Source organism: Sorex araneus, chromosome 5 (assembly GCF_027595985.1).
Source record: "Sorex araneus isolate mSorAra2 chromosome 5, mSorAra2.pri, whole genome shotgun sequence".
Lineage (NCBI taxonomy): Eukaryota > Metazoa > Chordata > Mammalia > Eulipotyphla > Soricidae > Sorex > Sorex araneus.
Genome location: NC_073306.1, coordinates 29,022,077 through 29,047,255, shown reverse-complemented (window position 1 = coordinate 29,047,255; position 25,179 = coordinate 29,022,077). Strand labels below are relative to the sequence as shown.

The window sequence follows — 25,179 nt, the reverse complement described above, 5'->3', positions numbered from 1 at the left end:
TCCCATCTCCATTTTCCTCTGTTTCTCTTCCTGCTTCTCCCTCCCCCATGCTACTTCATTCTCCTTCTTGATCTCTCCTCAGTCTCCTTCTGCCTCCCTCATTCTCCTTCTCCTCCTGGCTCTTGATCTGGATCCCCCAGCCCACTTTAATAGCTTAGTTAAATCCCAAATCCTGAGGGTTTGGGCTTACACATAGGTGTGGTCACAATCAATAGGGTTAAAGTTCTTCCCTCAGGGGTTGCTGCTTTTAGGACAGATTCTCATATAGCAAGATGACCCACCTAAGGGCGAAATATAATCTAGGAGTGCATTTCTTCTTTCCTTAGTCCAACAAGCATACATCCATAATATTAGTCATTTTGTATAGACACAGTAAGAGATACATTAAACTTATAGAATTGTTCTCCTGGGGTCATCTCGATCCCAGACTACAGTGCTCAGGCCAGGTTAGTCTTTCCTATCTCTAGCAGAGTTCTAGTCTCATTACTTTTGGATCATGACAGCATTTGTCCATAATCAAGCTCTTAACTTATAGTTAAGAATCATGGCGCTTTGGCCTGGCCCATATCAGTGTTAGGGTAGCTCACAGCTTGCTCTGGATCCTTTCAGTTCCTCATCGGGACCCTGCTTTTCGTGTGCTAAGAACTAAGGGCAACTGAAGATTAAGTCGAGAAAGCAGATGCCCAGGAATGAATAATATTCGAAGCCAATTAAATCCCAAGTTACAAAAGCATAGTATTAACTGTCTTCCTATGTCTATACAAAAAGGACATTGCTTTAAAGTAAACTATTCAAAAGACATAATGAGAGGAAAAGGCAGTATTTCATTCATACATATAAAAATCATAGATTTCTGAGGAATCTGACCTTACAAGTTAAGAGAGTCTGATTAGGGGGAAAAGGTGATAGACCTGTTGGGGAAGAAAGCATAGAGAAGAGTTTACAGATAAACACAGTGGAATGGAAGTGCCTCAGGAGCACTCTGATAAACCTAAGCTTCCTGTGGCAAGGGAAACAGGACATACCAGTGTTGTCCTAAAATGTTTAGAGCTACATTCCAATAAACACAGAGGAATGGAGGTGCTTCAGGAGCACTGTGATGGGTATCACCTGAAAAACCTAAGCTCTATGTAGTAAGGGAGAAAGGACAAATCAATGTTATCCTACAAATTGGTACCATTAAAAATTTTCTCCTAGGGCCGGAGTGATAGCACAGTGGGTAGGGCATTTGCCTTGCACTCGGCCAACCCGGGTTTGATCCCCGGCATCCCATATGGTCCCCCAAGCACCGCCAGGAGTAATTCCTGAGTGCAAAGCCAGGAGTAACCCCTGAGCATCGCTGGGTGTGACCCAAAAAGAGCAAAAAAAAAAAAAATATTTTTTTCTCCTAAAAATTCTTTTTTACAGTTACATAATTCTTAAAATTAATGTGAATGACTCAACTCTGCTAGTACATTTTTAAAAAAAAATTTTATTGAATCACCATGTGGAAAGTTACAAATTTCTCAGGTTTATGTCTCAGTTATACAATATTCAAACACCCATCCATTCACCAGTGCCCATATTCCACCACCAAAGACCCCAGTATACCCCCCGCCCCCGCCTCCCCACCCCCAACTGTATAACTGATGAATTTCACTTCATTTTCTCTTTACCTTGATTGCGTTCCATATTTCAACACAAAACTCACTATTGTTGGAGTTTCTCTGCTAGTACATTTTAAGATGTACATAAATTAGGTAAATTCTGCAAATTTAAATTTAATAAGAGTGAAAAGGCTTAAGGAAAATAAAAGAGGAGATTCTGAGTAGGCCTATAGAAGGAAAAATATGTTTTCTAAAAAAGGGGAATATTGACTCTAATTAGAAAATATTACAGTATAGATACTGCATGTGTCTATTAATAAATGAAAGATTATAATTCAGGTCTCCATGGATGTAAAAAAAAAATCCCACCTGATCAGATATAGTTATTATGAATGTGTACAGTCTCTTAACAACACAGGAGTCAGCAAACCTTTCTTAATCTAGTAGAGGGCAACCATTAGCGCCATCATTGAATGCCATACTCAATGCCAAATGCTGAAGAGTTTTTCTCTCCTTTAAAGAAGAAGCTCTTTTAATGCTTTTTGCAAGACTTGTTTCAAGACTATGAATTCCTCAAACTGTTTCCTGTCCTTGAAGCTCTGTATTCTTCTTTCAAATGTGAATAATAATCTTGCAGAATTGAGTATTCTTAGTGACTTGTTCATTTCACTGAGTTTTTGTACTGTATCCATTCTTTTCTGGCTGTAGAGTCTCATTTGATGCATCTGCTGTGAATTTTAGGAGCTTGCCTTTGTATGTAAATCTCTCCCCCCCATTTTTTTTTTAATCTTGCTGCTTCAATATTCTGTCTTTGTCTTTGGGTTTTGGATATTTTCACTTGGACCCTTTCCGCCTCTTGGATCTCTGTGCTTGTTTTCCTCAATTCCGGGATTTTTTTTTTTTCACCTTTGGAGAAGGCAGTGCCCAGGGTTTACTCCTGGTTCTGCACTCAGAGATTACTCCTGGCAGGGCTCAGGGAACCAGGAAGGATTGGACCCAGGAGTAGGTGGCATGCAACCTGCCATTCAATTGCTCTAGTCTCACCAATTTACCTTTCAGCTAACAATGCGAGATGGCTCCTTTTTGTCTACATCCTCACCACCACTTCCTGTTTCTCTCCACCTTCCCTTAGTTGTTGTGATGACAGAAGATCATACACATGCATAGTTCTGTTTGCACACTTGGTTGCAGTACTTACAAGGACTGACATTCTGTGTTTGGTTGCTTGTGTAGTACTTGCACTTCTCCAGATTGGTGTTTCATTAACAAGATAGTTTATTCCTTGAACATTGTATGTGGTTTTACTGGGTTTCCTTTGCTTCAGAATACTAAGAGTGTGGTCTGTCTTTTGAAAAGGGGGAGAACTTTATGGGGCCAGAGAGATAGTACAGCAGGTAAGGCACTTGACTTGTATGCAGCCAACCAGGCTTTGAAACCCAGTACCTCCTATAGTTCCCAGAACATTTGCCATGAATGATTGCTGAGTGCAAAACCAGGAGCATTCCTGGGTGTGTCCACCCCTACTCCTCTTCAGGTAAAAGGACTGGAGGAGAATTGAGTCACTAAATTCACTTTTTAATGTGAGTATACTTGGCTATATGCTGTTAGGTAGAATGGTGGACTGCCCCAAGAAGATGTGCTTTATGTATGGGGAATAAACTGGGAGTTACTTTATTTTATGTGTTTTGGTACCACAGATTGAAACTACAGGCCCATACATGTAAAGCCTGTACTCTAAGGGCCCGAAAATAACTCAGTGGTTGAATGCATGTTTGTCAACATTAGAATATTAACAATTTATCTTGAATAATGAACTCGTGTGATAAGTCCTACCCAGATTTCTGTCCTTACCTCCCTGTTTTTCTTCCTTGCATTTATCACCTTCTATTAGATTATACATTTTTGTATTGTGTGTGTGTGGGGGGTGGGCAGATCCATCAGTGTGCAGGGTTTGCTCTGGGAGCATACAATGCCATGGATCGAACCCAGGGCTCCGACACGTTGAGCTATCTCCTTCGTCCTCTTTTTGTTTTGTTAACATTTTCCTAAACTCATATGATGTAACTTCCAAGAAGTCAGATCTTAATCTGTTTTGCTGTTACATCTCCAGAATCCAAACTAGCCCCTAGTATGTAGAGGATACATAATTTGTGAATAAAATGAATAAAAGGAGGTTTATTTTTGAGAGACAGTGATTTTTCTTTCGGAGGGGGGGTGTGGATGGGCACATCTGATGATGCTTAGGGTTTCCCCTGGCTCATTTATTCCTGGCGGTGCTTGGGAGACTGTATAGGATTTCAGGGATGGAAGCTACCCGCTGTACTATCTCTCCAACCCAATGATTTCTTAGAAGGATTGAGGGAGGGATCTTGACTCTAAATCTATGAAAATTATAAAATAGGTAATCTCCAGAAAACCATTGTTTTTTTATACCCAGAGAAGCATTTTTTTCTCTATAAAATCTTTTTATTTTCAAAGACTTTTACTCAATAAACTTTCCATTTAATTAAGCAGTCAGTTAGAATCCTTTATTGAGAATGTTTGCCGCTCCCCCCCGCCCCCCCAGCCAGGAACCGCAGTGGTTCCAGGCTGTGTTTACTGCTGTGGTTGGTGTTAATGGCCTGCCCCGCTGCCCCTAACCCCCAAACAGCAGTGATAGGCTGCAGGAAAAGTCTCCCGAGACTGCCTGCCCTAAGCTTTAGTTTTGTAATAAAAAGTTACTTTCACGCTGCTCTTGGTTGGCTTGTTTATCCTGAGAGGCATTTTGCTGCTTTCTACATAAGGTTAGTGTTAAAGGAAAGTGGATTCATTTTCGGTTAAGTGAAAAGATAATATATGTTGAAAACTTGTGCAAAGGTGAGGTGTTCTGAGAATTTTTATGGTTAATTATCATTATTGCTAGTCTACCTAAGCACCCTCTTTAGGATCATGCTTTGTGCCTTGTCATAACTCTACCATATTTCTCCACTAAAATAATATAATACTCACTAACCTCTTTATTACAGTCTCATAAATTTACAGCTCTCTAATTTTATTATTCTAAAGTATACCAGTTCAGAGGCTTATCAGCAACTCGATGAGGCTGTTCTATTTTCTTCCTTTCCTTTAATCTTTCCTTTCCTCCTTCTAAACTAATATTTATATTTTGTTAACTCTCACTTTTAAATCATTGTTACAAATCTTGTTGTTGAGGCTTCCAAGGGTTGGTCAGGGAACGTGGGTGCCCCACCCAAGATTCTGAGCCAACTGGTCCAGTGGTTAAGGGTGAGCACCAGAGGATGCAGTTTGCTCGGGTCCTGCAGTACTGGCAGATTGCGCAGGGTACCCTGGCAGTGCTGTGGTTGGAGGTGGGGGGCCCAGCCTCCATGGCTCTACCGCCATATCTGGTGGTGTGTTCAGAGGTTATTCCTAGCCCTGTGCAGTGCCAAGGATTAGAACCAGGGCAGCAGATACTGCAGTTGCCCGCAAGGCAGGTGCTTTACCTCTGTATCATCTTTACAGCCCATCTGGGCTCAGTGTTTTTCAGTCCACCTGACACGTTCGTGTGGTGATTCTTTAGAATTATGATGAGTGATGCCAGTCATTCAGTCCTCAGTACCGCTGGCCAATCCTGCTCTTTCTTTAGTAAACTTACCTTGATCTCTGTATTCTCTTTCAAGTTTTCTTTGTTCTTCTTAAATCTCCAATCTGTTTATTCTTTGCTAATTTTTTCCTTACTTCGTGAAGAAAAGTAGCTGTAGAAACCTAGTTTCTCCCTCCTCCCGCACCCTTGTTTTTTTGTGGCACACCTCCCAGCTCACTGCTTGGGGTTATTCCCAGTGCTCTAGGCACTCAGGGGACTGTGTGGTGCTGGGAATTGAACTCTGGTTTCTTGCAGGCAAGGCACGTGCTCCAGTCCATTGGAGTATTTCCTCAGCCCTCATTATTTTTTTAAATTAATTTTTTGTTAAATGGAATGCTATGCAGCTTTAAGGAATGATGAAATTGTGTAACTCTTTGCAGCTTGAACAGAACTTAGCATGTTATAAGTCAGAGGAAGGACAAGTATTGAATATCTTCACTTACCTGTGGTATATAAGAGAATGAAGTTATCAAAGGGGGTTGCCTAGATTACCCTAGAGTTGAGATTATAGAAGAGAAGGACTAGGAAGGAAAGAAATCCAGAAAGGAAGAAGAGGCAGATGGGAAGTATTAAGGCCAAGGACCACCAGCACATTGGTGGTATAGAGGCAAGGTATCTGTATGTCTAAACTACAGAGCCAGTAACCCTGCAAACAGGACACGCAGACTACAATAACCAAACTTAAAAATGTGTTTGTCAAGGAGGCAAAGGGGTGGTGTGGAGAGGGTGGAACCTGAGACATAGGTAGAGGGAAGTTTACAAAGGTATGGAAACACAGTAGCCTGAAACTCGACTATAAACAGCTTTGTAAATTATGGTGCGTTGACAAATTTTCTTAATAAATAATTTTATGCAAGAATATAATATATATTTATATGTTTTAGAGGTGCAGAGTTACTACCTTATGTTCGTAAAGTGTCCATGCCTGTCAGCCACTGTTCATAGATGCTTTCAGTCCATTTCCTGTTTCCTTTTTTTAATTTCAATTTTTAAGAATAGTGTTTTGAGGGCTAGTGCTTTAGCACAGCGGGTAGGGCTTTTGCTTTGCACGCGGCTGACCCGGGTCCAATTCCCAGCATCCCATATGGTCCCCTGAGCACCGCCAGGAGTCATTCCTGAGTGCAGAGCCAGGAGTAACCCTTGTGCATCGCTGGGTATGACCCAAAAAGCAAAAAAAAATAATAAAGTATTTTGAGAGAATAATTTGACTGCAAAGGTGAAGGATAGAAGAGAATTAAGTGGAGCTTGACAGGATTGTCTGCATTTACTTTCTTTGCTTCCTCATCTCCTGCTCAAATCTTCAGTCCACTATAATTGGGCTTTGGCTCCTGTTACCTGTTTACCCAAAAATTGTTCTTACAAATATTACCAGTGACTTCTGAGTTAGTAAACTCAAGAGTGTTCTTTAGTGATTGGTTTCCTGTCAGCATTTGTTACTGTTCAACCCTTTAATAATAATATTTTTTGGATTTATTTAATAATATTTTTAATCTTGGTTTTTCTCCTACTTGTTATTCTTTAGTCTCCTACAGTCATATGTATAAATATTTCTTTATTCATTAGATAAGAGAATATAAAAACTTATACTTCGGGGGGACTGGAGCGATAACACAGCGGGTAAGGCGTTTGCCTTGCACTGGACCAACCTGGGTTCGATTCCTCTGTCCCTTTCGGAGAGACCGGCAAGCTACCAAGAGTATCCTGCCTGCACAGCAGAGCTTGGCATATTCGATGTGCCAAAAACAGTAACAACAAGTCTCACATGGAGACGTTACGGGTGCCAACTCGAGCAAATCGATGAACAATTGGACAGTGTGACAGTGCGATACTTCGGGGGAGGGATGTTTGGGTTATTGCTGGTAGTGCTCAGGGGTTATTACTGGCTGTGACTGGTGGTACTCAGGGGACCACATGTGGTCCCAAGGATTTGAACATGGGTCACTGCTACCACCAAAGCAGCATGTAAGGCAAGTACCTCACCTCCTGTACCACCTCTTTGTCATTGTTTCCGCCCCCAATTTGTACATATTTAAAAAGTAAACATGAGGTTTCAAAGAAACCAGGTTGTGGCAGGAAATTTTGGACAAGGTTCTTGCCCAAATACAAAAAAAGTTTTTTAAACACTGATACATACTGTTTAAATTAGTCTTTAAAAAATTGGAGTGGGAGCTTAGCAATAGTACAGCTGCTAAGGCACTTGCCTTTAGTGCAGCAGACTGGACTTCTAACCCCAGCACCTCGGTGATCCTTCAGTACAGCTGCTTGTGGCCCCCAAACAAAACAAAACAAAACAAAACTTTTTCTTGGGGCTGGAGAGAGTGTGGGTGCTCACTACTTGCCTTGTGTGCAGCTGATCCAGATTCAGTCCTCAGCACCATATGGCTCTTGCTTTTGCTATTTTTGAGTGTCTTGGCGTTTTCCTAGTGGAGTTTATTTTCTCTGGTATTCTTTGGTCCTTTGGATCTTAGTGCCTGTACTCCTCAACTCTGGGAAACTCTCATCAGTGATTTATTTAACTATTTTTTTTTTCATGGAATTTGCCTTCCTGTTATTTAAGGACTCTGATGACTCTTACATTGTTTCTCTTGAACTCATCTCATAATTCTCTGGTGTGCTGTTTATTTCTTTTCAGACTCTTTTTTTACCTTGTGTGGTTTTCTTCTCTTCTTGCAGCTCCTGGATCTTTTTTGCTCAGTGGCTGTTCTTGTGCTGTTCAGGGCTTCATTAATTTTTTTTTTAAACTTTACTTAAACACCCTGGTTTGCAAAGTTGTTTACAGTACAGTTGTTGCAGGCATTCAGTGTTCCAACACCATTCCCACCACCATTGTGACCTTCCTTCCACCATTGCCCACATTTTCCCAGTCACCCTCCCAAGCATGCCCCCATAGCAGGCACAAAATAATTTATATTGCTTTTTACAACTAAATGTCTAATGGAATTATCAAAAAATACTTCAGTAAAATAAAATTTGTGAATATTATTATATCTCACAATAGCATCATTAAGTCCTTGTCTGAGGGTGTACAAAGCTGTTGATTACTAGTTAAGCCTTCTGTATTACTGGTTTTGATTACAGAGCTTAGTTGGCTTCTGTGTTACTTTCCTATCTAATGTGGTGTGCTCCTACTTGGGCTGTCAGTATTTTGGACCTTGGAGGTATTGCATACGCAGTTGTGCGCCCCAGGAACTCCAGAATCTGTAGAATTGGGCCAGTGGATAAGTTTACATGGTGGAGAACTGTGGGATGTGGATGTGACTGATGGACTTCTGGTAGTGCACAGATGTCAGATGGGGGTAGGGGTGCCCACGTTCGTTCCAAGAAGACCCCAGCGTTTTCAGCCCCCAAACTGGCATACCTGGAATTTTTGTCAAAATGGTGTACCTGGAATGTCTGTTGGTTTGGTGATTCTGCAGAGAGTAATCCTAAAGCAGTGGAGTTGGGCTGTTGGCACGGCTGCAGCTGTGGGGTGCGGGTGCAGTTGCTGGGGCTTTGGCGGGGCAGGGACTCAGGCTCCCTTCCCGAGCGTTTCCGTCTCCCAGAGTTTTCGTCTGGGAGACCCATGTGCCTGTGAATTTGAGTGCTTGGGCTTGCATCTCTTCTGAGGTTTAGTTGTGAATCTGTAGAACTAGGCCAGTGAATGAGTTGACATGGCGGAGGCTGTGGGACGTGGGGCTCTATTGAAGTTTTTATATCATCTACCGTGCTCTTCATTTCTGTCATTTCTGAGGATAGTAGTTTTCTGGTGATGCACAGGGGCCAGAACAATCAAAGAACAATCAGAAGGAGTAGAAAGGTCACAGTGGGCAGTGATACATAAGCCCCATTGAAGTGTTCATTTCCATTAAAGACCTTCCTTGATTGATCTGAATTTCATAGCAGCTCTCTCTGCGTGTTTTGAAGTTTGTTTCCGAGATGAAGTATCAAGATCCCTGTTTTCAGTACGCACGCGCCTGTGTAGGGTAAGATAAAAATCATGAAACAGGAGCCCTATTAAGATGCTTGTCTTGCACAAAGCCACTCATATTCTATCCCCAGCATCATAGATGGTTCATGGAACACCAGCGGAAGTGAGCCCTGAGCACTGCCAGGTTTGACCGACAAATACAAAACAAAAAAGTACAATAATGAAACAATAAAACCAACCTGGATTCTAATAATCTCAAAATACCAAAATTGTAAAGACTTGAAGAGGGAGATGACAGGAAAAAGAGGCAAAGATACGTGCATTGTCTATCCTTATCCTGCCTGCTAATAAAATAATTCCAGGCACATAATAGATGCTCAAGTCATATTTTACAGGACTCTTAGAAAAAAAAAAACTCCCTTTCTTGGGTTGGTCATGGAATCACTCTTCAAAAAGATGTTTGAACAGAAACTCGACTCAAAAAAAGGATTCCAGATTAAACTCCTTAAGTCTTAACTTTTAGCCTTAAAGCTAAAATTTAATCATTAGCCATCAGTGGCTTACCATTTCATTGACAAGTGAGGGCATTTCCGAGCCTCCTCCTCTGTATTATTGATTGATATTGAAGAGTAATGTTGGTTTGACTTTTTTTTTTTTAAGTAGTTCAGTCTTTCTCTTTGGGTGTGTATGTTTTACGATCCAGGCTCTAGTAGGTCATTACCTAAGTAAATTCTTAGGTTGAGTTGGAGTTTTTGTAAGATGTCTCATTGTAGAAATCCCCCAGTTTTTTTTTTGTGTGTGTGTGTGTCTGACAAAAGTTAAGTTTTCAAGAGTGTGTCTCTGATGCCTGTAGGGAAGGAATGATACAAGGTAGTGTGTTCAAGCTCCTTTTGATGGACACTTGCAAGGAACCATGTCTTTTGGCAGATGCTAGGACTCAAAGAAAGTGTAGTCTCTATTTTCTTCTAGTTGTTTTCAGACTCCTAGAGGGAGAGTCTGAGCAGTTGTTTAATGGTATATCTTGTAATTAAGACAACAGGATGCATAGATGATGCATAGAGCAAAGGAGTGCGCTATTTGACTTGAACAGTTTTCCAAAGATGTCGTGGGGTTCGACAAGTCTCACACATGAAGGAACTGGCAGAGAAACCCAGGTGTGTGGGACCTGGGGCTGAGATCTCCAAGCCTGCTCGGATCGGAACTGGGCCTTCTCCACCCAGATCCCCCATTTTCCCGTAGCTTAGCAGCCACACCCACAAACTGCGCCCCTCTCCCCTCCCCCCATCAACAGCCAAGATCCAGAGACTATAAAACAAAGCTCCTGGAAGCGCGAGGCTGAGTGACCTCTTATAGCCTAGTTCTCCCTCTCAGAGAACCTGGCAATGTACTGAGAGCATCCTGCCCACACGGCAGAGCCTGGCAAGCTCCCCATAGTGTTTTCGATGTGCCAAATACAGTAACAATGATGCGTCTCATTCCCCTTACCCTGAAAGAGCCTCCAATGCGGCACCACTGGGAAGAACGAGTAAAGAGAGGCTGCTAAAATCTCAGGGCTATTTTAAAAGGGTGATGAATAGAGACGTTAACTGGCGCCCGCTCGAGCAAATCGATGATCAGTGGGATGACAGTGGTACAGTAGTTTTCTGATTTTGATGCTTAGACTTTCTTGTGCTTTGTTGTCTACCTGTGCCATAGTTTAAGTTCATTAACATCCTTATCATTGTGTTGTTATCCTTAACATCACAAAAATTATGTCAGAGGACTGACTGCGTTTATTGTTTGTGTCTCCGGTGATACTGTTTTCACTTATTGACGTTGGTGAACTTCTGTGTGTTTTCTAGTGTTCTTGCAGTGTAGGGTGTCTTTGTAGTTAGTCACCTGGAAGATGCTGAGGAATTAGGCTGGGGATTGATCTTTTTCTTCTCTATCCATCTTCATTGGGATTGGCAGGGAAAACAAGTGGAAAGGAGCTGTGGTTGGACCAATTAGCATGGCCTATTGTATACCTGTTTAACTTCAAGGAGTATGGAATAGAAAGATGGGATATGTTCAGTGAACTATTCACTGCTCTTTGTCACTGGAGGGCTACCATTATAGTAAAGTAGTGGGGATAGAATCTATTGTTTCCATGTTATGGGGTCTCGCGAATGCCACGCTAGGAGGTTTTTACTTACATTTTTAGTTAATGAGGATTTGCTTGAAGATTTTTGAACTGCCCACACTTGATTAAAGGGAAACTTTTGCTTGGCCAAAGGCTGATAACCCTACTGTACTGGTTTCAGTGGTTTCAGTGGGACTGGAGTTATAATACAGCAGGTAGGGCATGTGCCTTGCAACTGACCCGGGTTCGATTCCTCTATCCCTCTCAGAGAGCCCAACAAGCTACCTTCATGGCAGAGCCTGGCAAGCTACCCAAGGCGTATTTGATATGCCAAAAACAGTAACAACAAGTCTCACAATGGAGATGTTTGTTATTGATACCTGCTCGAGCAAATTGATGAACAACGGGATGACAGTGCTACAGTGCTACTGGTCTCAGTGACCAGATGGCACTTCCCCTGAAAGCCTTTTGTAGATTTAACAGTCTAATAAATTGAGTGCTTTTGCAATCCCTTCTACACTTTTTGTTCTATAGTTGATCTAGAACTTTTCTCTTTTTATCTTAACTACATGTTTGCATTTGACTTTTCCATTTTATTTGTCTTATTCTAGAATAAAATTATTTATGGATGATTTTGATCTTTGTAATTTTTCCCCATGTACATCTCAGTGCTAAATATAGTAAATGGTTCCTGAATTAATAACTGAATAAAGAATTTGAATTTTGGATCTCTGGTCTAAATAGTTTTTTTAAAAAGTTATCATTTATATTCCTTAGGGCCCACTGGTGAGTCAGAACTTTTCTCCTGCTTACTCTATAGGGATATGTTTTAGTAACATTCATTTTGACACAGAGGTTCTTCTGTTGCTTTAAAAGCCTATGACTTTGCAGATACTCTGTAGTGGAGAGCACACCCTATGCAAATCAGCTGTCTCTTCAGGTCCTGTGTTTGTTTTCCCCATAGACCTAATCCAGCCGTTAGTTGTATAAAGTAGCAGATGGAAGGAGTCCATGGAGATGTGGGTTTATTAGCTCCCACAATAAAAGACCACACTGGTGGTGCAAAGGATTAGACGTTGTTTGCTGAATGAAAGGGAGATGGAACCTGCTTTCTGTATAGTTTTCAGCCTTGTGACTAGTTCTTGTGACTGTAAGAGCAGAAAAAGATTTTGTAAATAGACTTTCCTTCACGCCTCACATTGTTGCTGCAGCTGCCATAACTGGAGAAGGGGCAGCTTTTCCTCCTTAGGGGGTGCAGATGGAATCTGCCCTATCGTTGCCGGTGTATTTGCTCCTGAAGGTAGAATAGCCTGATTCTGCTTTATACTTACCTTATTTGTCAAATTAAGAAATTTTGGATCATACCCAGAAATCTTTTGAAGAAAAATAATGGCTGTGAATTGATATTGTACTTAACTTATTCCTAAAAAAATACAGTTCTGATTTCACTCATTATTTTTACGGCTTCTTGGAAAATTACGAGCTTGTCTTACTTTTCACATGTTTATTAGGATTTTGGCAATTACTATGAAATTGGAAAACTTAAAATATTGCATATGAAATATTTCACTGGCTATGAGAGCTTACCTTTCACACAAACTAAATATTTCATATATTACATATGTATATAGCTATAAATTAAGAGAATAGAAGTATCTTTAAACTTGGCAGAAATCCTACTTTGAAAATGGCAGCCTGGTTGAAGAAACAGTTGTGAGATTATTAAAGGTGGGATAAAACTGCACTTTTTGATACTGTGAAGTCCAGTGGAATGGGAAGCTTCTGTGATGGTACTTTCAGCAGTGAACGGATGAATGAATTCCTTCGTGTTCAAAACTCAGCACACGCCTACTAGCCCCCTGCAAGACATAAAGGAGCAGAGAGACTGGCCTTAGCAATGATCTAATAAGCTCCTGCGAAAGAGCCTTTAAGGATTGTCCAAGAAGTGAAGACCAGCGTATCTAGAGATAAAGAAACAAAAGAGCCTGAGACAGTATGGAAAGAATCTGACATTTGCTTTGTCTATTCGAGGATGAAAGGAATTCTGCCAGCTTAGTAAAAAAAAAAAGAAATAACTGATTTCATGTATCAGTTTAAACCTAAAATACAGGCATCAGAAGAACGGGGTTTAAAAAAAATTCTGAGAAATTGTTTCCTTTTTAAAAATGTATATAGAGTGGTTTTGTTTTGGAAAGGAAAACGTGACATGGATTTTATAAGCTTAGTAGCTGTAGGTGGAGACTCTCTTGTTTTGTTTGCCGAGTCTTTTTAATAAGCAGTGAAGTAGGGTTTCAAAGCTTGGATTTTTTTTTTTTTCTGGGACCTCGGTTCTTTTCATAATACTTCAGATAATTCAGCCAAAGTGGTATGCGTGGAAAAGTAAAACAAATAGGAAAATTTCCCTTGCTTTTGATTGTGCATCTGATCTCTGCCAGAAGAAAGCCGGAGCTCTGATGTGAGGCAGTGATTGTCTCCTCTTGGGCTGAGGGAGCTGGCTTAGAGGCGTCTGCTCGCAGGCACCGTGTGAGGAGCAGCACCGATTGTTTTCCTCTGTACCCGGTGGTACGTACGCAAGTACTAGTAGTTGGCTGTCTGGGGAGTGGCTTTTTTTGTTTGGTATCTATTATGGATGATTCCAGCATCCAACAAAGGAGAGGATTACAGGTGAGTAACCGAAAGCCTTTCTACTGACCCTCTTCCTCTTTTGAAAATGTACTGAATAGATTGCTTCAATTCTGTTTAATTAATTTGCAGCAGGATAGAATGTAATTAACTTCCTCTTCATTCCATCACATATAAATTTAGTTATAGTCTTTTTCTGAGACCTTTATATTTTGATAGCAAATAAATGCTGCTTAGGATCGCTGACAGTAAGGAAGGGGGGCAGTTAAGACCTGTGCAGGATGCTGTCTAGTTTTGGACATCAGACATTTACTGTTGTTTATGGCAAACGTGTTCTGTCTCCCCACCCCCCACCCCAAGTCCTACTTGTGTCATGTATGTTTGACTCTACACATAGTTTTAAAAACTTTAAAATTATGGTATTTCATAATACATGCAAGTATACGATAGCCTTTGTACTTTTTGGAAAGGTGTTGGAAGCCTTCTCTCTAAGTCTTGGGAATTTGTTACAGAAAAAAAGTGAGGCAGAACAATGAGGAAGAAATAAAGACTGATGACAACCTTTAGCTGAGTTTTTTTGTTGTTCTGTTTTCTGGGCCACACCCGGTACTGCTCACTCAGGGCTTACTCCTGGCTCTGCACTCAGGATCACTCACAGGCTTAATGACCTTAAATCTAAAAGAATATCACAATTCTTGCAAGTTTGATTTTTTTTTTCATGTTTTACATGACGAACCATCCCATTTTGGTCTTATTTTTTACCAAATGTTAAATTTATTGAGGTATAGCTTACTTATAGTGTGTGCACAGAGATGAAATTTGTACACTGATCAATTGGGGTTTTTTTGTTTTGTTTTTATTTTGGGGGTCACAGTCAGCTGTGCTCAGGGTTTAACCTCCGATTTTCTGTTCAGGGATCACTCCTGGCAGGCTCTGTGGACCATATGGGGTGCTGGGGATTGAACCCTGGTCAACTGCACGTAAGGCAAGTGCCTTACTTGCTTTACTGTCTCTCCAGCCCCAGTCGATAAATTTTAATAAATGATATCCTGTCTTAGAACAAACCAGCTATATGTAGCCCATCATTGAATACTTTTAAGATCAATATGGTGAGTATATATAAAATACTGAATTAACCTTATATTGGTTTTGTCATAAAGGTCTTGCTTTTATTTTGGCATTTCTAAGCTTTGTTCAAGTATTTAGCATCTTCAGTTATTTTTGGTTTTCTGTAGAATTGGTAAAATTTAAGACATGGCATTTGTTATTATTTATTATTTGTGCTTCTTATTAGTGGTATTCTAAACAACATAGCCTCCAGGAACACGTACATCCACTCCAGCAATTGTTCAGCATAACAAGGCTTTGATTCATTACCTTAAGTTTTTAGCTGTATGACTTACTGTGCTGGGGACCGAATCCAGGACCTCACGCACGCAAGGTCTGCACTCTCACACTGAGCTCCATCCTCAGCCCAGATCTTCTTATTTCAATAGCTTCTGTTAGTACAATTGATTTGATGAGATGTACTGTTTGATTGCTTTGGGGTATTTTGAGAAGTGCTGAGAAAAGATCTCTCGTGGTGACGTATGTTGAAGTAGCTGCCAGTGAAAAATGGCTGACTCAATAAGCACATTTAATTGCATTGCCTATTTATATCTTTTATCTTTAGTTGTCAGGACATAGAGAGAAAATCCACATTGTTGCTGGGGAATATTTTTAATTGTGCCATTTTGTTGGTTTATTATTAGTTAATTTATTAGCTCTCTTGGAGGACTGAGTCAGTCTCTAGGATATGGCGCCCTAATGTCCTTCCTCTGGAGTCTTTGTATGGATCCGGTAGGTATTTCAGCTTGCCAGGTTACCTGGCACTGGGGCTGTTTTCTTCCAGCCTCTTTCTCTTTACCTAGTGCTTTAAAAAATTACATTAAAGTTATGTTGGAACATTCTGAAGTAGAGTAATGCTGATAAAGCATATTGGATTAGATTATTCTTTTTTGGCAGGTACAATTATAAGTCATGCTCACAAAAGCTAAGTTTTACCTGGAATGATTAGATTATAAACCTCATTATAAGACAGAAATTCAAAAAGTTATTGTGGGCCTCAATAACTGCTTTTAGGTTATAATAAGTTAGAATTCCAAAAATATTTCAGAAAGTCAGCCTGTTTTTTTGTTTGTTTGTTTGCTTGCTTGTTTGTTTGTTTGGGGATCATACCTAGTGGTTCCTGGGATTACTCCTGGTTCTGTGCTTCGGGGTCACTCTTGAAGTTGTTCAGGGGACTATGTGGGGTGTCGAGGACAAAACCAGGGTTGGCTGCATGCAGGGCAAGTTCCTTCACGCCGGTATTATCTCGTCAGCTCAAGACAGAACCTATTTTTCTGTTTTGCTTTGAGGTCACACTTACTCCTACTGCTGTGCTCAGGGATCACCCAACAGTGCTTAGGAGACTGGAATTCCAGGGATAGAATCTGGGCCATCCGTGTACAAGGCCAGCTCCCTACCTTCTGTACTCTCTCCAGCCTGATACAGCCTATTTTTATGCATCAGTTTTTCTTTGCCAGGTTTCTTGGGAGGAGGTGGCAGTGTAGTAAGTAGTGCCTTTGTTCCACAGGACTGGGAGCCTTATCTATTTAGTTTATCTGTTATTATTTTTGACTTGACTGTATTATTATGGATTTGTTTGGTTCATATTACTAGGATATGTATGTTCTCATTCAATCATATCATGTTATCATGAGGTTGATGACAAGTAGATATTTCTGCATTTTCAGTTTTGTTTTGGGGCCACACGCAGTGGTGCTCAGAGATTACTCCTGGCTCTGCACTTAGAGATTACTTCTGGTGCTGCTTGGGGCCAGAGATCGAACCTGGGTGGGCCCCTTACACGGCAGCCCTACCTGCTGTACTATAACTTCAGCCCCTAAACTCCAGTATTTTCTAATTAAGTATTTCCCTGTAAGGGGGCATGGTAATCAGTCTTTCTGTATATAGAAAGGAAAACCCTGTCTTTGAGATACTGGATTGAGAATATTCTTCTGCTGATAAAGTTACTAGCAGACAGAAACTCTGTTCTTTTACTCTCCTTTTTTCCCCTTTCTAATCAATAAGTGATAGTAATTAACCTCTACACTCAATGAAAACTGTGGTATTATACATCTTTAGAGGCATGAAGCTTACCCTGTAAAATTCCGTAATAATGTAAACCTATGATAAATCAATCAAACATAAATATAAAGCCTGGAGGTCTGAAGAGATAGAACAGCTCTAAGGCACTTGCCTTGGAATGAGCCCAATCCAAGTTCAATCCGTGGCACCACATGTAAGCCCCTGAGCCCAGCCAGCAGTGATCCCTGAGTGCAGGGCCAGAGAGCCCGAGCACTGCCAGGTGTGGCCCAGATAAATGGATAAAACCTAGAAACTCTAAGAATGATAGTAATTAAAGTGCCATTGTTTATTTGCACACACTTACATATAAATATTATACTTAGTTTAAAAGATTAATTACACTAGAGAGAGGGGCTGGATAAGTGGTTTGTGGGACCTTTATCTCCCAGAAAGCCCTGGGGAAAACCCTTTTGGTGGGGGTTCTGTGACCACTCTTTGTTTCTGCTACCTCAAGGATTCCTTTGAGAAAAATAATAATGTAGAATGGTCCAAAGAACTCAGAGAACCTTATTTAAATTTGAAACCCATTAGGTCACTCAATACAAAGGATATAACTCAGAGTAGCCGGATGGAAGAGACACACAGGATAGCGCTTCCTCACCTTTCCAGGTGAGGCATCCTCCCCAAATGCACCTGTTCACTAACAAGTGCCCGTCTGTCTGTCTGTCCTTCCTTCCTCCCTCCCTCTTTCCCTCCCTCCTACTCTTCTCCCTCATCCTTCCTTGCTAGTGCTCAAGCTCTACGGTGCCGAGACCACCAGAGCCACCCCACAGTGCTCAGGGCCTCCCTCCATGGCTACACTGAGCAGTACTTGGGGCACCATGTGGTGCCAGGGATTGAATCATGATCCCGTGTACGCAAGGACCCTAACCGCTGTGCTATCTCCCTGGCTCCTCCTTTGAGTTTTTTCTTTGGGGGGAGGAGGAAAGAAGTGGGTATGCGGTGTCCAACACAGGGCACTTCTTAGGTGTCACTCCTGGCTCTGATCAAGGGCCACATCTGACTGCTTAAGGGACAGCCCTGGCAGTGCCAGGAGGGACCATATGTGGTGTCCAGATTCGAACCGTTGTGCAGCTGCAGCCACTTAAAAGGCAAGTGTCTTAACCACTGTATTCTCTCAAGCACCCCTTTCAGGTTTTACCGACATTATGTTCACTAATGCTCATAGGCATCGTTGGGTAACTCATTGTCCATGGACAGTGGAGTCATTCTTCAGACCCTCTCCCAGCCTTAGAGATCTGGTACTAGGAATGAATGTTCCACCATTGAGTCTAGGTGATGCTCTGGGGGTGAGGATGGAACTCAGACTCTGTGTGATCTATCACCTGTTTGGTTCTTTAATTACAAGCTTGAGCTTGAGCTAAGAGTTACTCCACTCACTTAAAGAAGACACTTATGTCACTCTCAACACTTATGAAATCTAGTAGTGTAGGGAACTGTGAATAAGGATATGTTTATATTTATGAGAATATATTTTTGTATAAGTCACAAAAGCTTGTGTCATTTATTTTAAAATTTTAATGTGTACTTACTTAAATATCTGCCGAATCTATTTTTATAGGCTCAGTTTTATTACTGATACTGAATATTTATACTTCTTAAACAAATTTTTTTTTCTCAGGGGGAGTCACATTTGGCAGTGCCCAGGGTTTACTTCTGGTTCCTTGCTCAGGGCTCACTTCTGAGGGGGCTTGGGAGATTGTATGTGGTGCTGGGGATTGGGTTGGTCATGTTCAAGGCAGGTGCCCTGCTTGCTGTACTGTCACTCTGGCCCCAATAATCTTTCTTTTATTTTATAATCAGTATCAGCAGAAATCATATTTTGTTGGCTCTTCAAAAGTCAAGTATTTCTTTGTTTTAACTTACCTTACCAATTTGCTTTTGGTGTATTTCTTGCAAGTGGCATGTAGATTTCCCTTCCTTCCCATCCTCACTGGTAAAGTTACTTACATTATTTATTTATTTTGGTTTTGCGGCCACATCTGGCAATGCTCAGGGCTTACTTCTGGCTCTTTACTAAGAAATCACTCCTGGCAGTGCCTGAGGGACCATGTGGGGTGCCAGGGGTTGAACCCAGGTCAGATGCATACAAGGCAAACCCCCTCCCCACTGTATTATCTATCTGACTCCAGTTTACATTTATTTTTACTGATGAGATTTCAAGTTTCTTCCACCTTCTTGCTGTCCATGTGCTGTACATTCATGACTCATTGCTACTTTTATGCCATTTAGATATATTGAAGAAATCATTTTAGTTTGGGTTTTTAATTAAGTTTTCAACTCTGCTAGTATTAGAATAAATTCAAATTCCAACTTCTTCCTGAACAACACAAAAACCCCTTGGCTCTCATCACTCTCTCTAAACTGACATCTGATTTTTGTCTAGTATTCCATGTTACTTTGTTTTTTTGCTTTTGGGTGACTGGCAGCAGTGCTCCTGAGCTCACCCTTGTGTGAGTGCCACAGTCCCTGCTGGAAAGATAGATACATAAGAGAGAGCTTTCAAAACTGGGGAGGCTCTAGGAGGAAGCTGCCCTAGGCAGTTTTGACAAACAGTGGTCTCCATGTTGGTGACCGCTAACTAAAGGACAAACACCAGCCTTGTGACTGTTGGCTTGCATATTTACTTGTGGGGGTTACTGCCTTTGGACACTTGTCCTTTGTCTTTTCTTTTGAAATATTTTATGTGTTTGGTCATTGTGAATGCATAAATGAGTAATACAGAAAGAAGATATAATACCTTTAGATGTTTGCTTAGTAAACCAGTAAAAGGAAGTTAGTGAGTTATTTCTTTAAAATTTAGTACATACAGCTTTTCTGAAACTTTGGAGTATAACTCAAAAAAAAAAAAAGTTGGAGGGCTGGAGTGATAGCACAGCAGGTAGGGCGTTTTTGCCTTGCACGTGGCTAACCCGGGTTCGATTCTCAGCATTCCATATGGTCCCCTGAGCTTGGCCAGAAGTAATTCCTGAATGCATGAGCCAAGAGTAACCCCCGTGCAAAGCCAGGTGTGATCCAAAAAGCCAAAAAAAAAAAAAAAAGTAGGAAATATTTTTTTTTGTAGCTAGTTATCGATCTGCATCCATTTGGAGGATTCCCTAATGGTAATAATAAAAGTTTAGGATTCTATAAACATTGTGTCCTTGATTTTTGAAGTTAGCTTTTGGATAATAGCATCTCATCCACTACTTTAAGGCCTTGCTGCATATAGACTGGATGAGAAAAAAAGAACTGATTGCTCATGATAACCCAGTCTGTTGAGCCCTTAATGTTTCTGCCCAGGGCTGGGAAGAGGCCTCAGGTTTTTATTCCCAAGGCTTAACTTTTTACTTATTTTGGTTTTGGGGCCATGGCCTGGCTATGTGTCAGGGGTTGAGCCTGAGTTAGCCACATGCAAGACAAATGCCTTACCTGCTATACTATTTCTCCAGCTCTGCTTTTTAATGACAGCTTTAGGTTATGTTTTTATTTTAGTTATGCTTTTGATGGGATTTTGGACCATACCCGGTGGTGTTGGGGGTGGGGCTTCTTTCTGTGTATAATTTGTGGATCATGCCTCGTGGTGCCATCAGAGACCATGTGGTACTGGGGATCCATCCCAGGACCTCACACATGCAAAGCAAGTGCTCCAGCCTGTGAGTTATCTTCCTGACTCAAGAAGCAGTTTTAGGTTTATGACATAATTGAGAGGGAGGTACAGAGATTTCTCATAAGTGCTCTGCCCTTACACATAAATGTCTACATTTCTCACCAGAGTTGAAGTTTTTTTACTAAGGACAAACCTACATAGAGACAAAATCACCCAGACTCCATAGTTTACCTTAGGGCTCCCTTTTGGTATCATATTCTTTAGGTTTGGACAAATATATAACAACACATTCATCAGAATATTATACAATGTTTTCACTGCCCTAAAAATCTTCAGTGCTCTGCCTATTTATCGCCTATTCCGTCTTTAGTTCAACCCCTGTTAACATATTTACTTTTTTAACTGTGTTCATAGTTTTCCCTTTCTAGAACATTACATAGTGTCCATACATTGTGTATTGATTTGTCAGATTGTCTTCTTTCACTAAATTTTATGATTTTAACTTTTCCTCCATACCCTTTCATTATTTGATGGCTCCCTGGCCCTTCCCTCTCTCCCACCCCCATTTTCCCTCCCTTCCTCCTCTTTCCTCCCTCCCTCCTTCCCTCCTTTCTTTCTTTTTAAAAATTTTTATAAGTTGTTTACAGTATTTAATTACATTTAATATTTGAACACCAGTCCCACCACCATTACACCTTCCCACCACGGTATTTCGGTTGTTTCCATCATGAACCTCAAACACTGCCCAAAGCAGAACCAAAATAATTTATTTTGTATTGCTTGTTATGATTAATCTGCTAAAAATGATCCAAAAAAGATTCCTTAGAGGAAAGTGTGTGAAGATTGTTGTATTTCATCCAGGAGCCATTAAGCCCTCCTATAAGAGATTAGTAACATGTTGTTAAAGGTTGAAACTTTTGTGCTTATATATATGTATATATCTGTATAAATATATTTCCCCCTAAGATTGATTGCCTTCTACTTTAAACCCTGTCAAATGTAGTGTGCTACTCTTAGTATTTTGGTGGTGTAAAGTATGAGATGTTGCCTGAATGGCCATGATCCCAGAGGCACACAAACCAATCTTGAAACCCAGTGGCTTTTGGCAGAATTGGGTCTGGACTGTGCATTAAACTACAGTGCCGTACCACCCTGGGTGGGAAAAGGTGTTGTTTCTTCCGTCTCCCCCCCCCCCCCCCCCCCGTGGCATGGTGGCCACCATCTTTCAGAGCCTATTGGACAGTCAGGTACAAGCCTGCAGTGACGAGACACGCTAGGCCTCATGGGATGAGGGGGTGGAACTGGCCCTTCTCCCCACCCGGACGAAACCCTGAGTTGCCGCCCATGAATGACTCCTCTGGCTCCTGAACAGCCATGATCCCAGAGGCACACAAGCCAGTCTCGGAACCCAGCAGCTTTGGGCAGAAATCCTGCCAGACTTAATTACTAAAATATCAGAAATCCAAAATTGCGCGACATCATATGCTCTTCATAATCAGCAATAGAAAACATTATCTAATGATGCCTTTTTGGCAGGTCTGATTGTTGGGGGAAAATTCTAAATAATAATAGTGGGTCTTTTGTCGAAATATTTAATGTAATTGAAGTAGAGAAAGAGTAAAGTGGAAATCATCTGCCACACAGGCAGGGGGAGGGGTGGGATGGGGGGTATACTGGGGTTCTTGGTGGTGGAAAATGTGCACTGCTGAAGGAATGGGTGTTTGATCATTGTATGACCGAGACTTAAACTTGAAAACTTTGTAACTGTTCTCATGATGATTCAATAAATCAATGAAAGTCTGGAAATAAAAATAAAGTATGAGATGTCCAAGAACAGATTCATTCATTCATGAGGCTCCTCTGAGTGTGTGGAGAGTGGCCTGAGCATGTCTGCGGTTGAGTACTGGAGGTTTTCAGCTGCCGGGCCTGGATTGGGTCAGGGAGGGGCCTTACCCTTACCCCCTTGCCTCCTCTGGGATGCCACAATAAAACCACTTGGCTCGGGGTATGGAGGCATGTCTATGGCCCCTCCCTTCCTTCCTTCCTTCCTTCCTTCCTTCCTTCCTTCCTTCCTTCCTTCCTTCCTTCCTTCCTTCCTTCCTTCCTTCCTTCCTTCCTTCCTTCCTTCCCTCCTTCCTTCCTCCCTTCCTTCCTTCCTCCCTTCCTTCCTTCTTCTCTCTCTTCTCCCTCCCTCCCTCCCTCCCTCCCTCCCTCCCTCCCTTCTTTCCTTCCTTCCTTCCTTCCTTCCTTCCTTCCTTCCTTCCTTCCTTCCTTCCTTCCTTCCTTCCTTCCTTCCTTCCTTCCTTCCAAGGAAGTTTACTTATCCAAGTTTTGACGTTAGGAATAAAGCTGCTATAAATATTGATGCTCAGGCTTTTGTGGGCATAATTTTTTCAAACATCACATTTTATATTTCTCCCATGTTTCTTAATATTATTGTATAATGCTAATACTCCATCATCAAAACCTGTTCTCAGAGTATAGTGACATGTGAATTTTATGGAATAAGAAAATAAAGCTAGAAGAATGAAAGACATTTGAGTTTCAGAGGAGTTCAGTAGCTGCGTATGCATTGATTTTCCCCTTGACTTAAGATGTCAAGCTAGATTGGCACTCAAGTATGAATAAGTGGAGTTGAAACACCATAATGCCTGGAGCATGGCATATTTCTTATATAGGAAGTGGAGGTTTTTGTACATTCTAGCACAAAAATATTTTTGCCGCCAGAGTTGAGGAGATGCACAAATTGATACTTTTAGGGCTGAGTAGTAAATGACGTTAGTAGATTCTTTGATGTAGGCAATATTTTTCTGCCCTGGAACATTCTTTTTGACCTTCATTCAAATAACTACCAGTCAGAATCCTGCCAGTAAATGATAATCGCGATTGGGCATTTGCCTTTCACGCGGCCGATCGAGTTCAGTTCCTCCGCCCCTCTCGGAGAGCCCGGCAAGCTACCGAGAGTATTGAGCCCTCGCGGCAGAGCCTGGCAAGCTACCCGTGCATATTGGATATGCCAAAAACAGTAACAGTAAGTCTCTCAATGAGAGACGTTACTGGTGCCTGCTCGAACAAATCGATGAGCAACGGGATGACAGTGACAGTGACATCTAGTCTTCAGTGAAACTGCTTTTCCTGAGCTAATTTTAATAGCTGAACTAATTTTAAAATGTTTTTGGTTTTGCTTTTTGGGCCCCTGTCTGGCAGTGCTTAGGGCTTACACCTGGCTCTGTGCTCAGGGGTCACTTTCAGTCATGCTCAGGGGGCGTATGCGGTGCTAAGACTCAACCTAGGGTTGGCCTCTTCCAAGACAAGTTCCTTAATCTCTCTACTACCTTTGCGACTCCAGTTTTTATTCATTGTTAAACTGTAAACGAGTAGAACCTGAGTGTGAACCTCATAGTGATGATAATGAAATAGTATTCTCTATTATCACTTACCTGATGATTAGTTAATTGATCACATTCATTGGTCATTCATCAAATTCTTGCTACCAGCCAGCTATTGTGTTGGGGACTAGGAATGTTATTTTGAGCAAGACGAGTCTCTGTTCCCAGAATACAGAATCAAGTAGCTAATTAGAGTAAGAAAATGGGGTGATTTAGAGGGGGACAGTGTAAAAATAATCTCCCTTGAGGAAATAAGGGAGATTAATCTGTTGTATAGGGATGTATAACAAAACATAAGAAAAGTATTTCAGGCCGAAAGAATAGATGCGAAAGGACCAGAGAGTACAGTGAGCAGGGCAGCTGATTCAGGTTTAATCCCTGGCATCCCATAAATTCCCCTGAACACCTCCAAGAGTGATTTCTAGGGCTGGAGTGATACCACAGTGGGTAGGGTGTTTGCCTTGCACATGGCCAACCTGGGTTCGATTCCCAGCATCCCATATGGTCCCCCAACCACTGCCAGGAGAAATTCTTGAGTGCAGGAGCCAGGCGTAACACCTGTGCATTGCCGGGTGTGACCCAAAAATAAAAAAAAAAAAAAAGAGAGAGTGATTTGTAAGTGTAGAGCCAGGAGTAACCCCTGAGCATCACCGGGTGTAGCCCATCAAAAGAAAAAAAGAATGGATGTGAAGACCTGAACATAAGTCTAAGATAAAAACTCCTATGAGACAGGAGATTTTTTGCAAATGATTCCAAGGAGGTAGTCAGTAACTGTAGAAGGGATTTTACATGTTATTTTATTTAGGGGAGCCTCCCCTTCAGTGTTTAGGGGGTTAAAGGGGCACTCTCTAGGTTACTCATCTGTCTCTGGCCTGCTGGTTCAGTGCTCCCTCCTGTGTGACAGTGCAGTGTTGCTTATACCTAGGAGTACTGGAAATCCCTGGGGCATTGCTCAGGGGCCCTGGGGTACTGGGGTTGAACTCAGGGCCTCCCCAGGGCCTTGTGTACTCATTCATTTCCTATGATCCAGCTGTTTGAGCTATTCCACCCAGGACCCCATTGAGGAGTCTGAGAAGAGAAATGAATCCTAAAGAAAACTTGGTTAATTCAACATTAAAACTTTTTTGTAGTTAAAATTAAATATTTCATTTCATATTTTACCCTTCCTTTTTTGTTCTGGAAGCTGTCTTTGTTA

The 25,179-nt window shown here is 41.4% G+C and overlaps 1 protein-coding gene across 4 annotated transcripts in view; it reads left to right on the top strand.

Annotated features, from left to right (window-relative positions):
• The window catches only part of MAST2 (microtubule associated serine/threonine kinase 2), a 159,070-nt gene that overhangs the window by 59,881 nt on the left and 74,010 nt on the right, over nt 1-25,179 (top strand). The window lies entirely within an intron of this gene.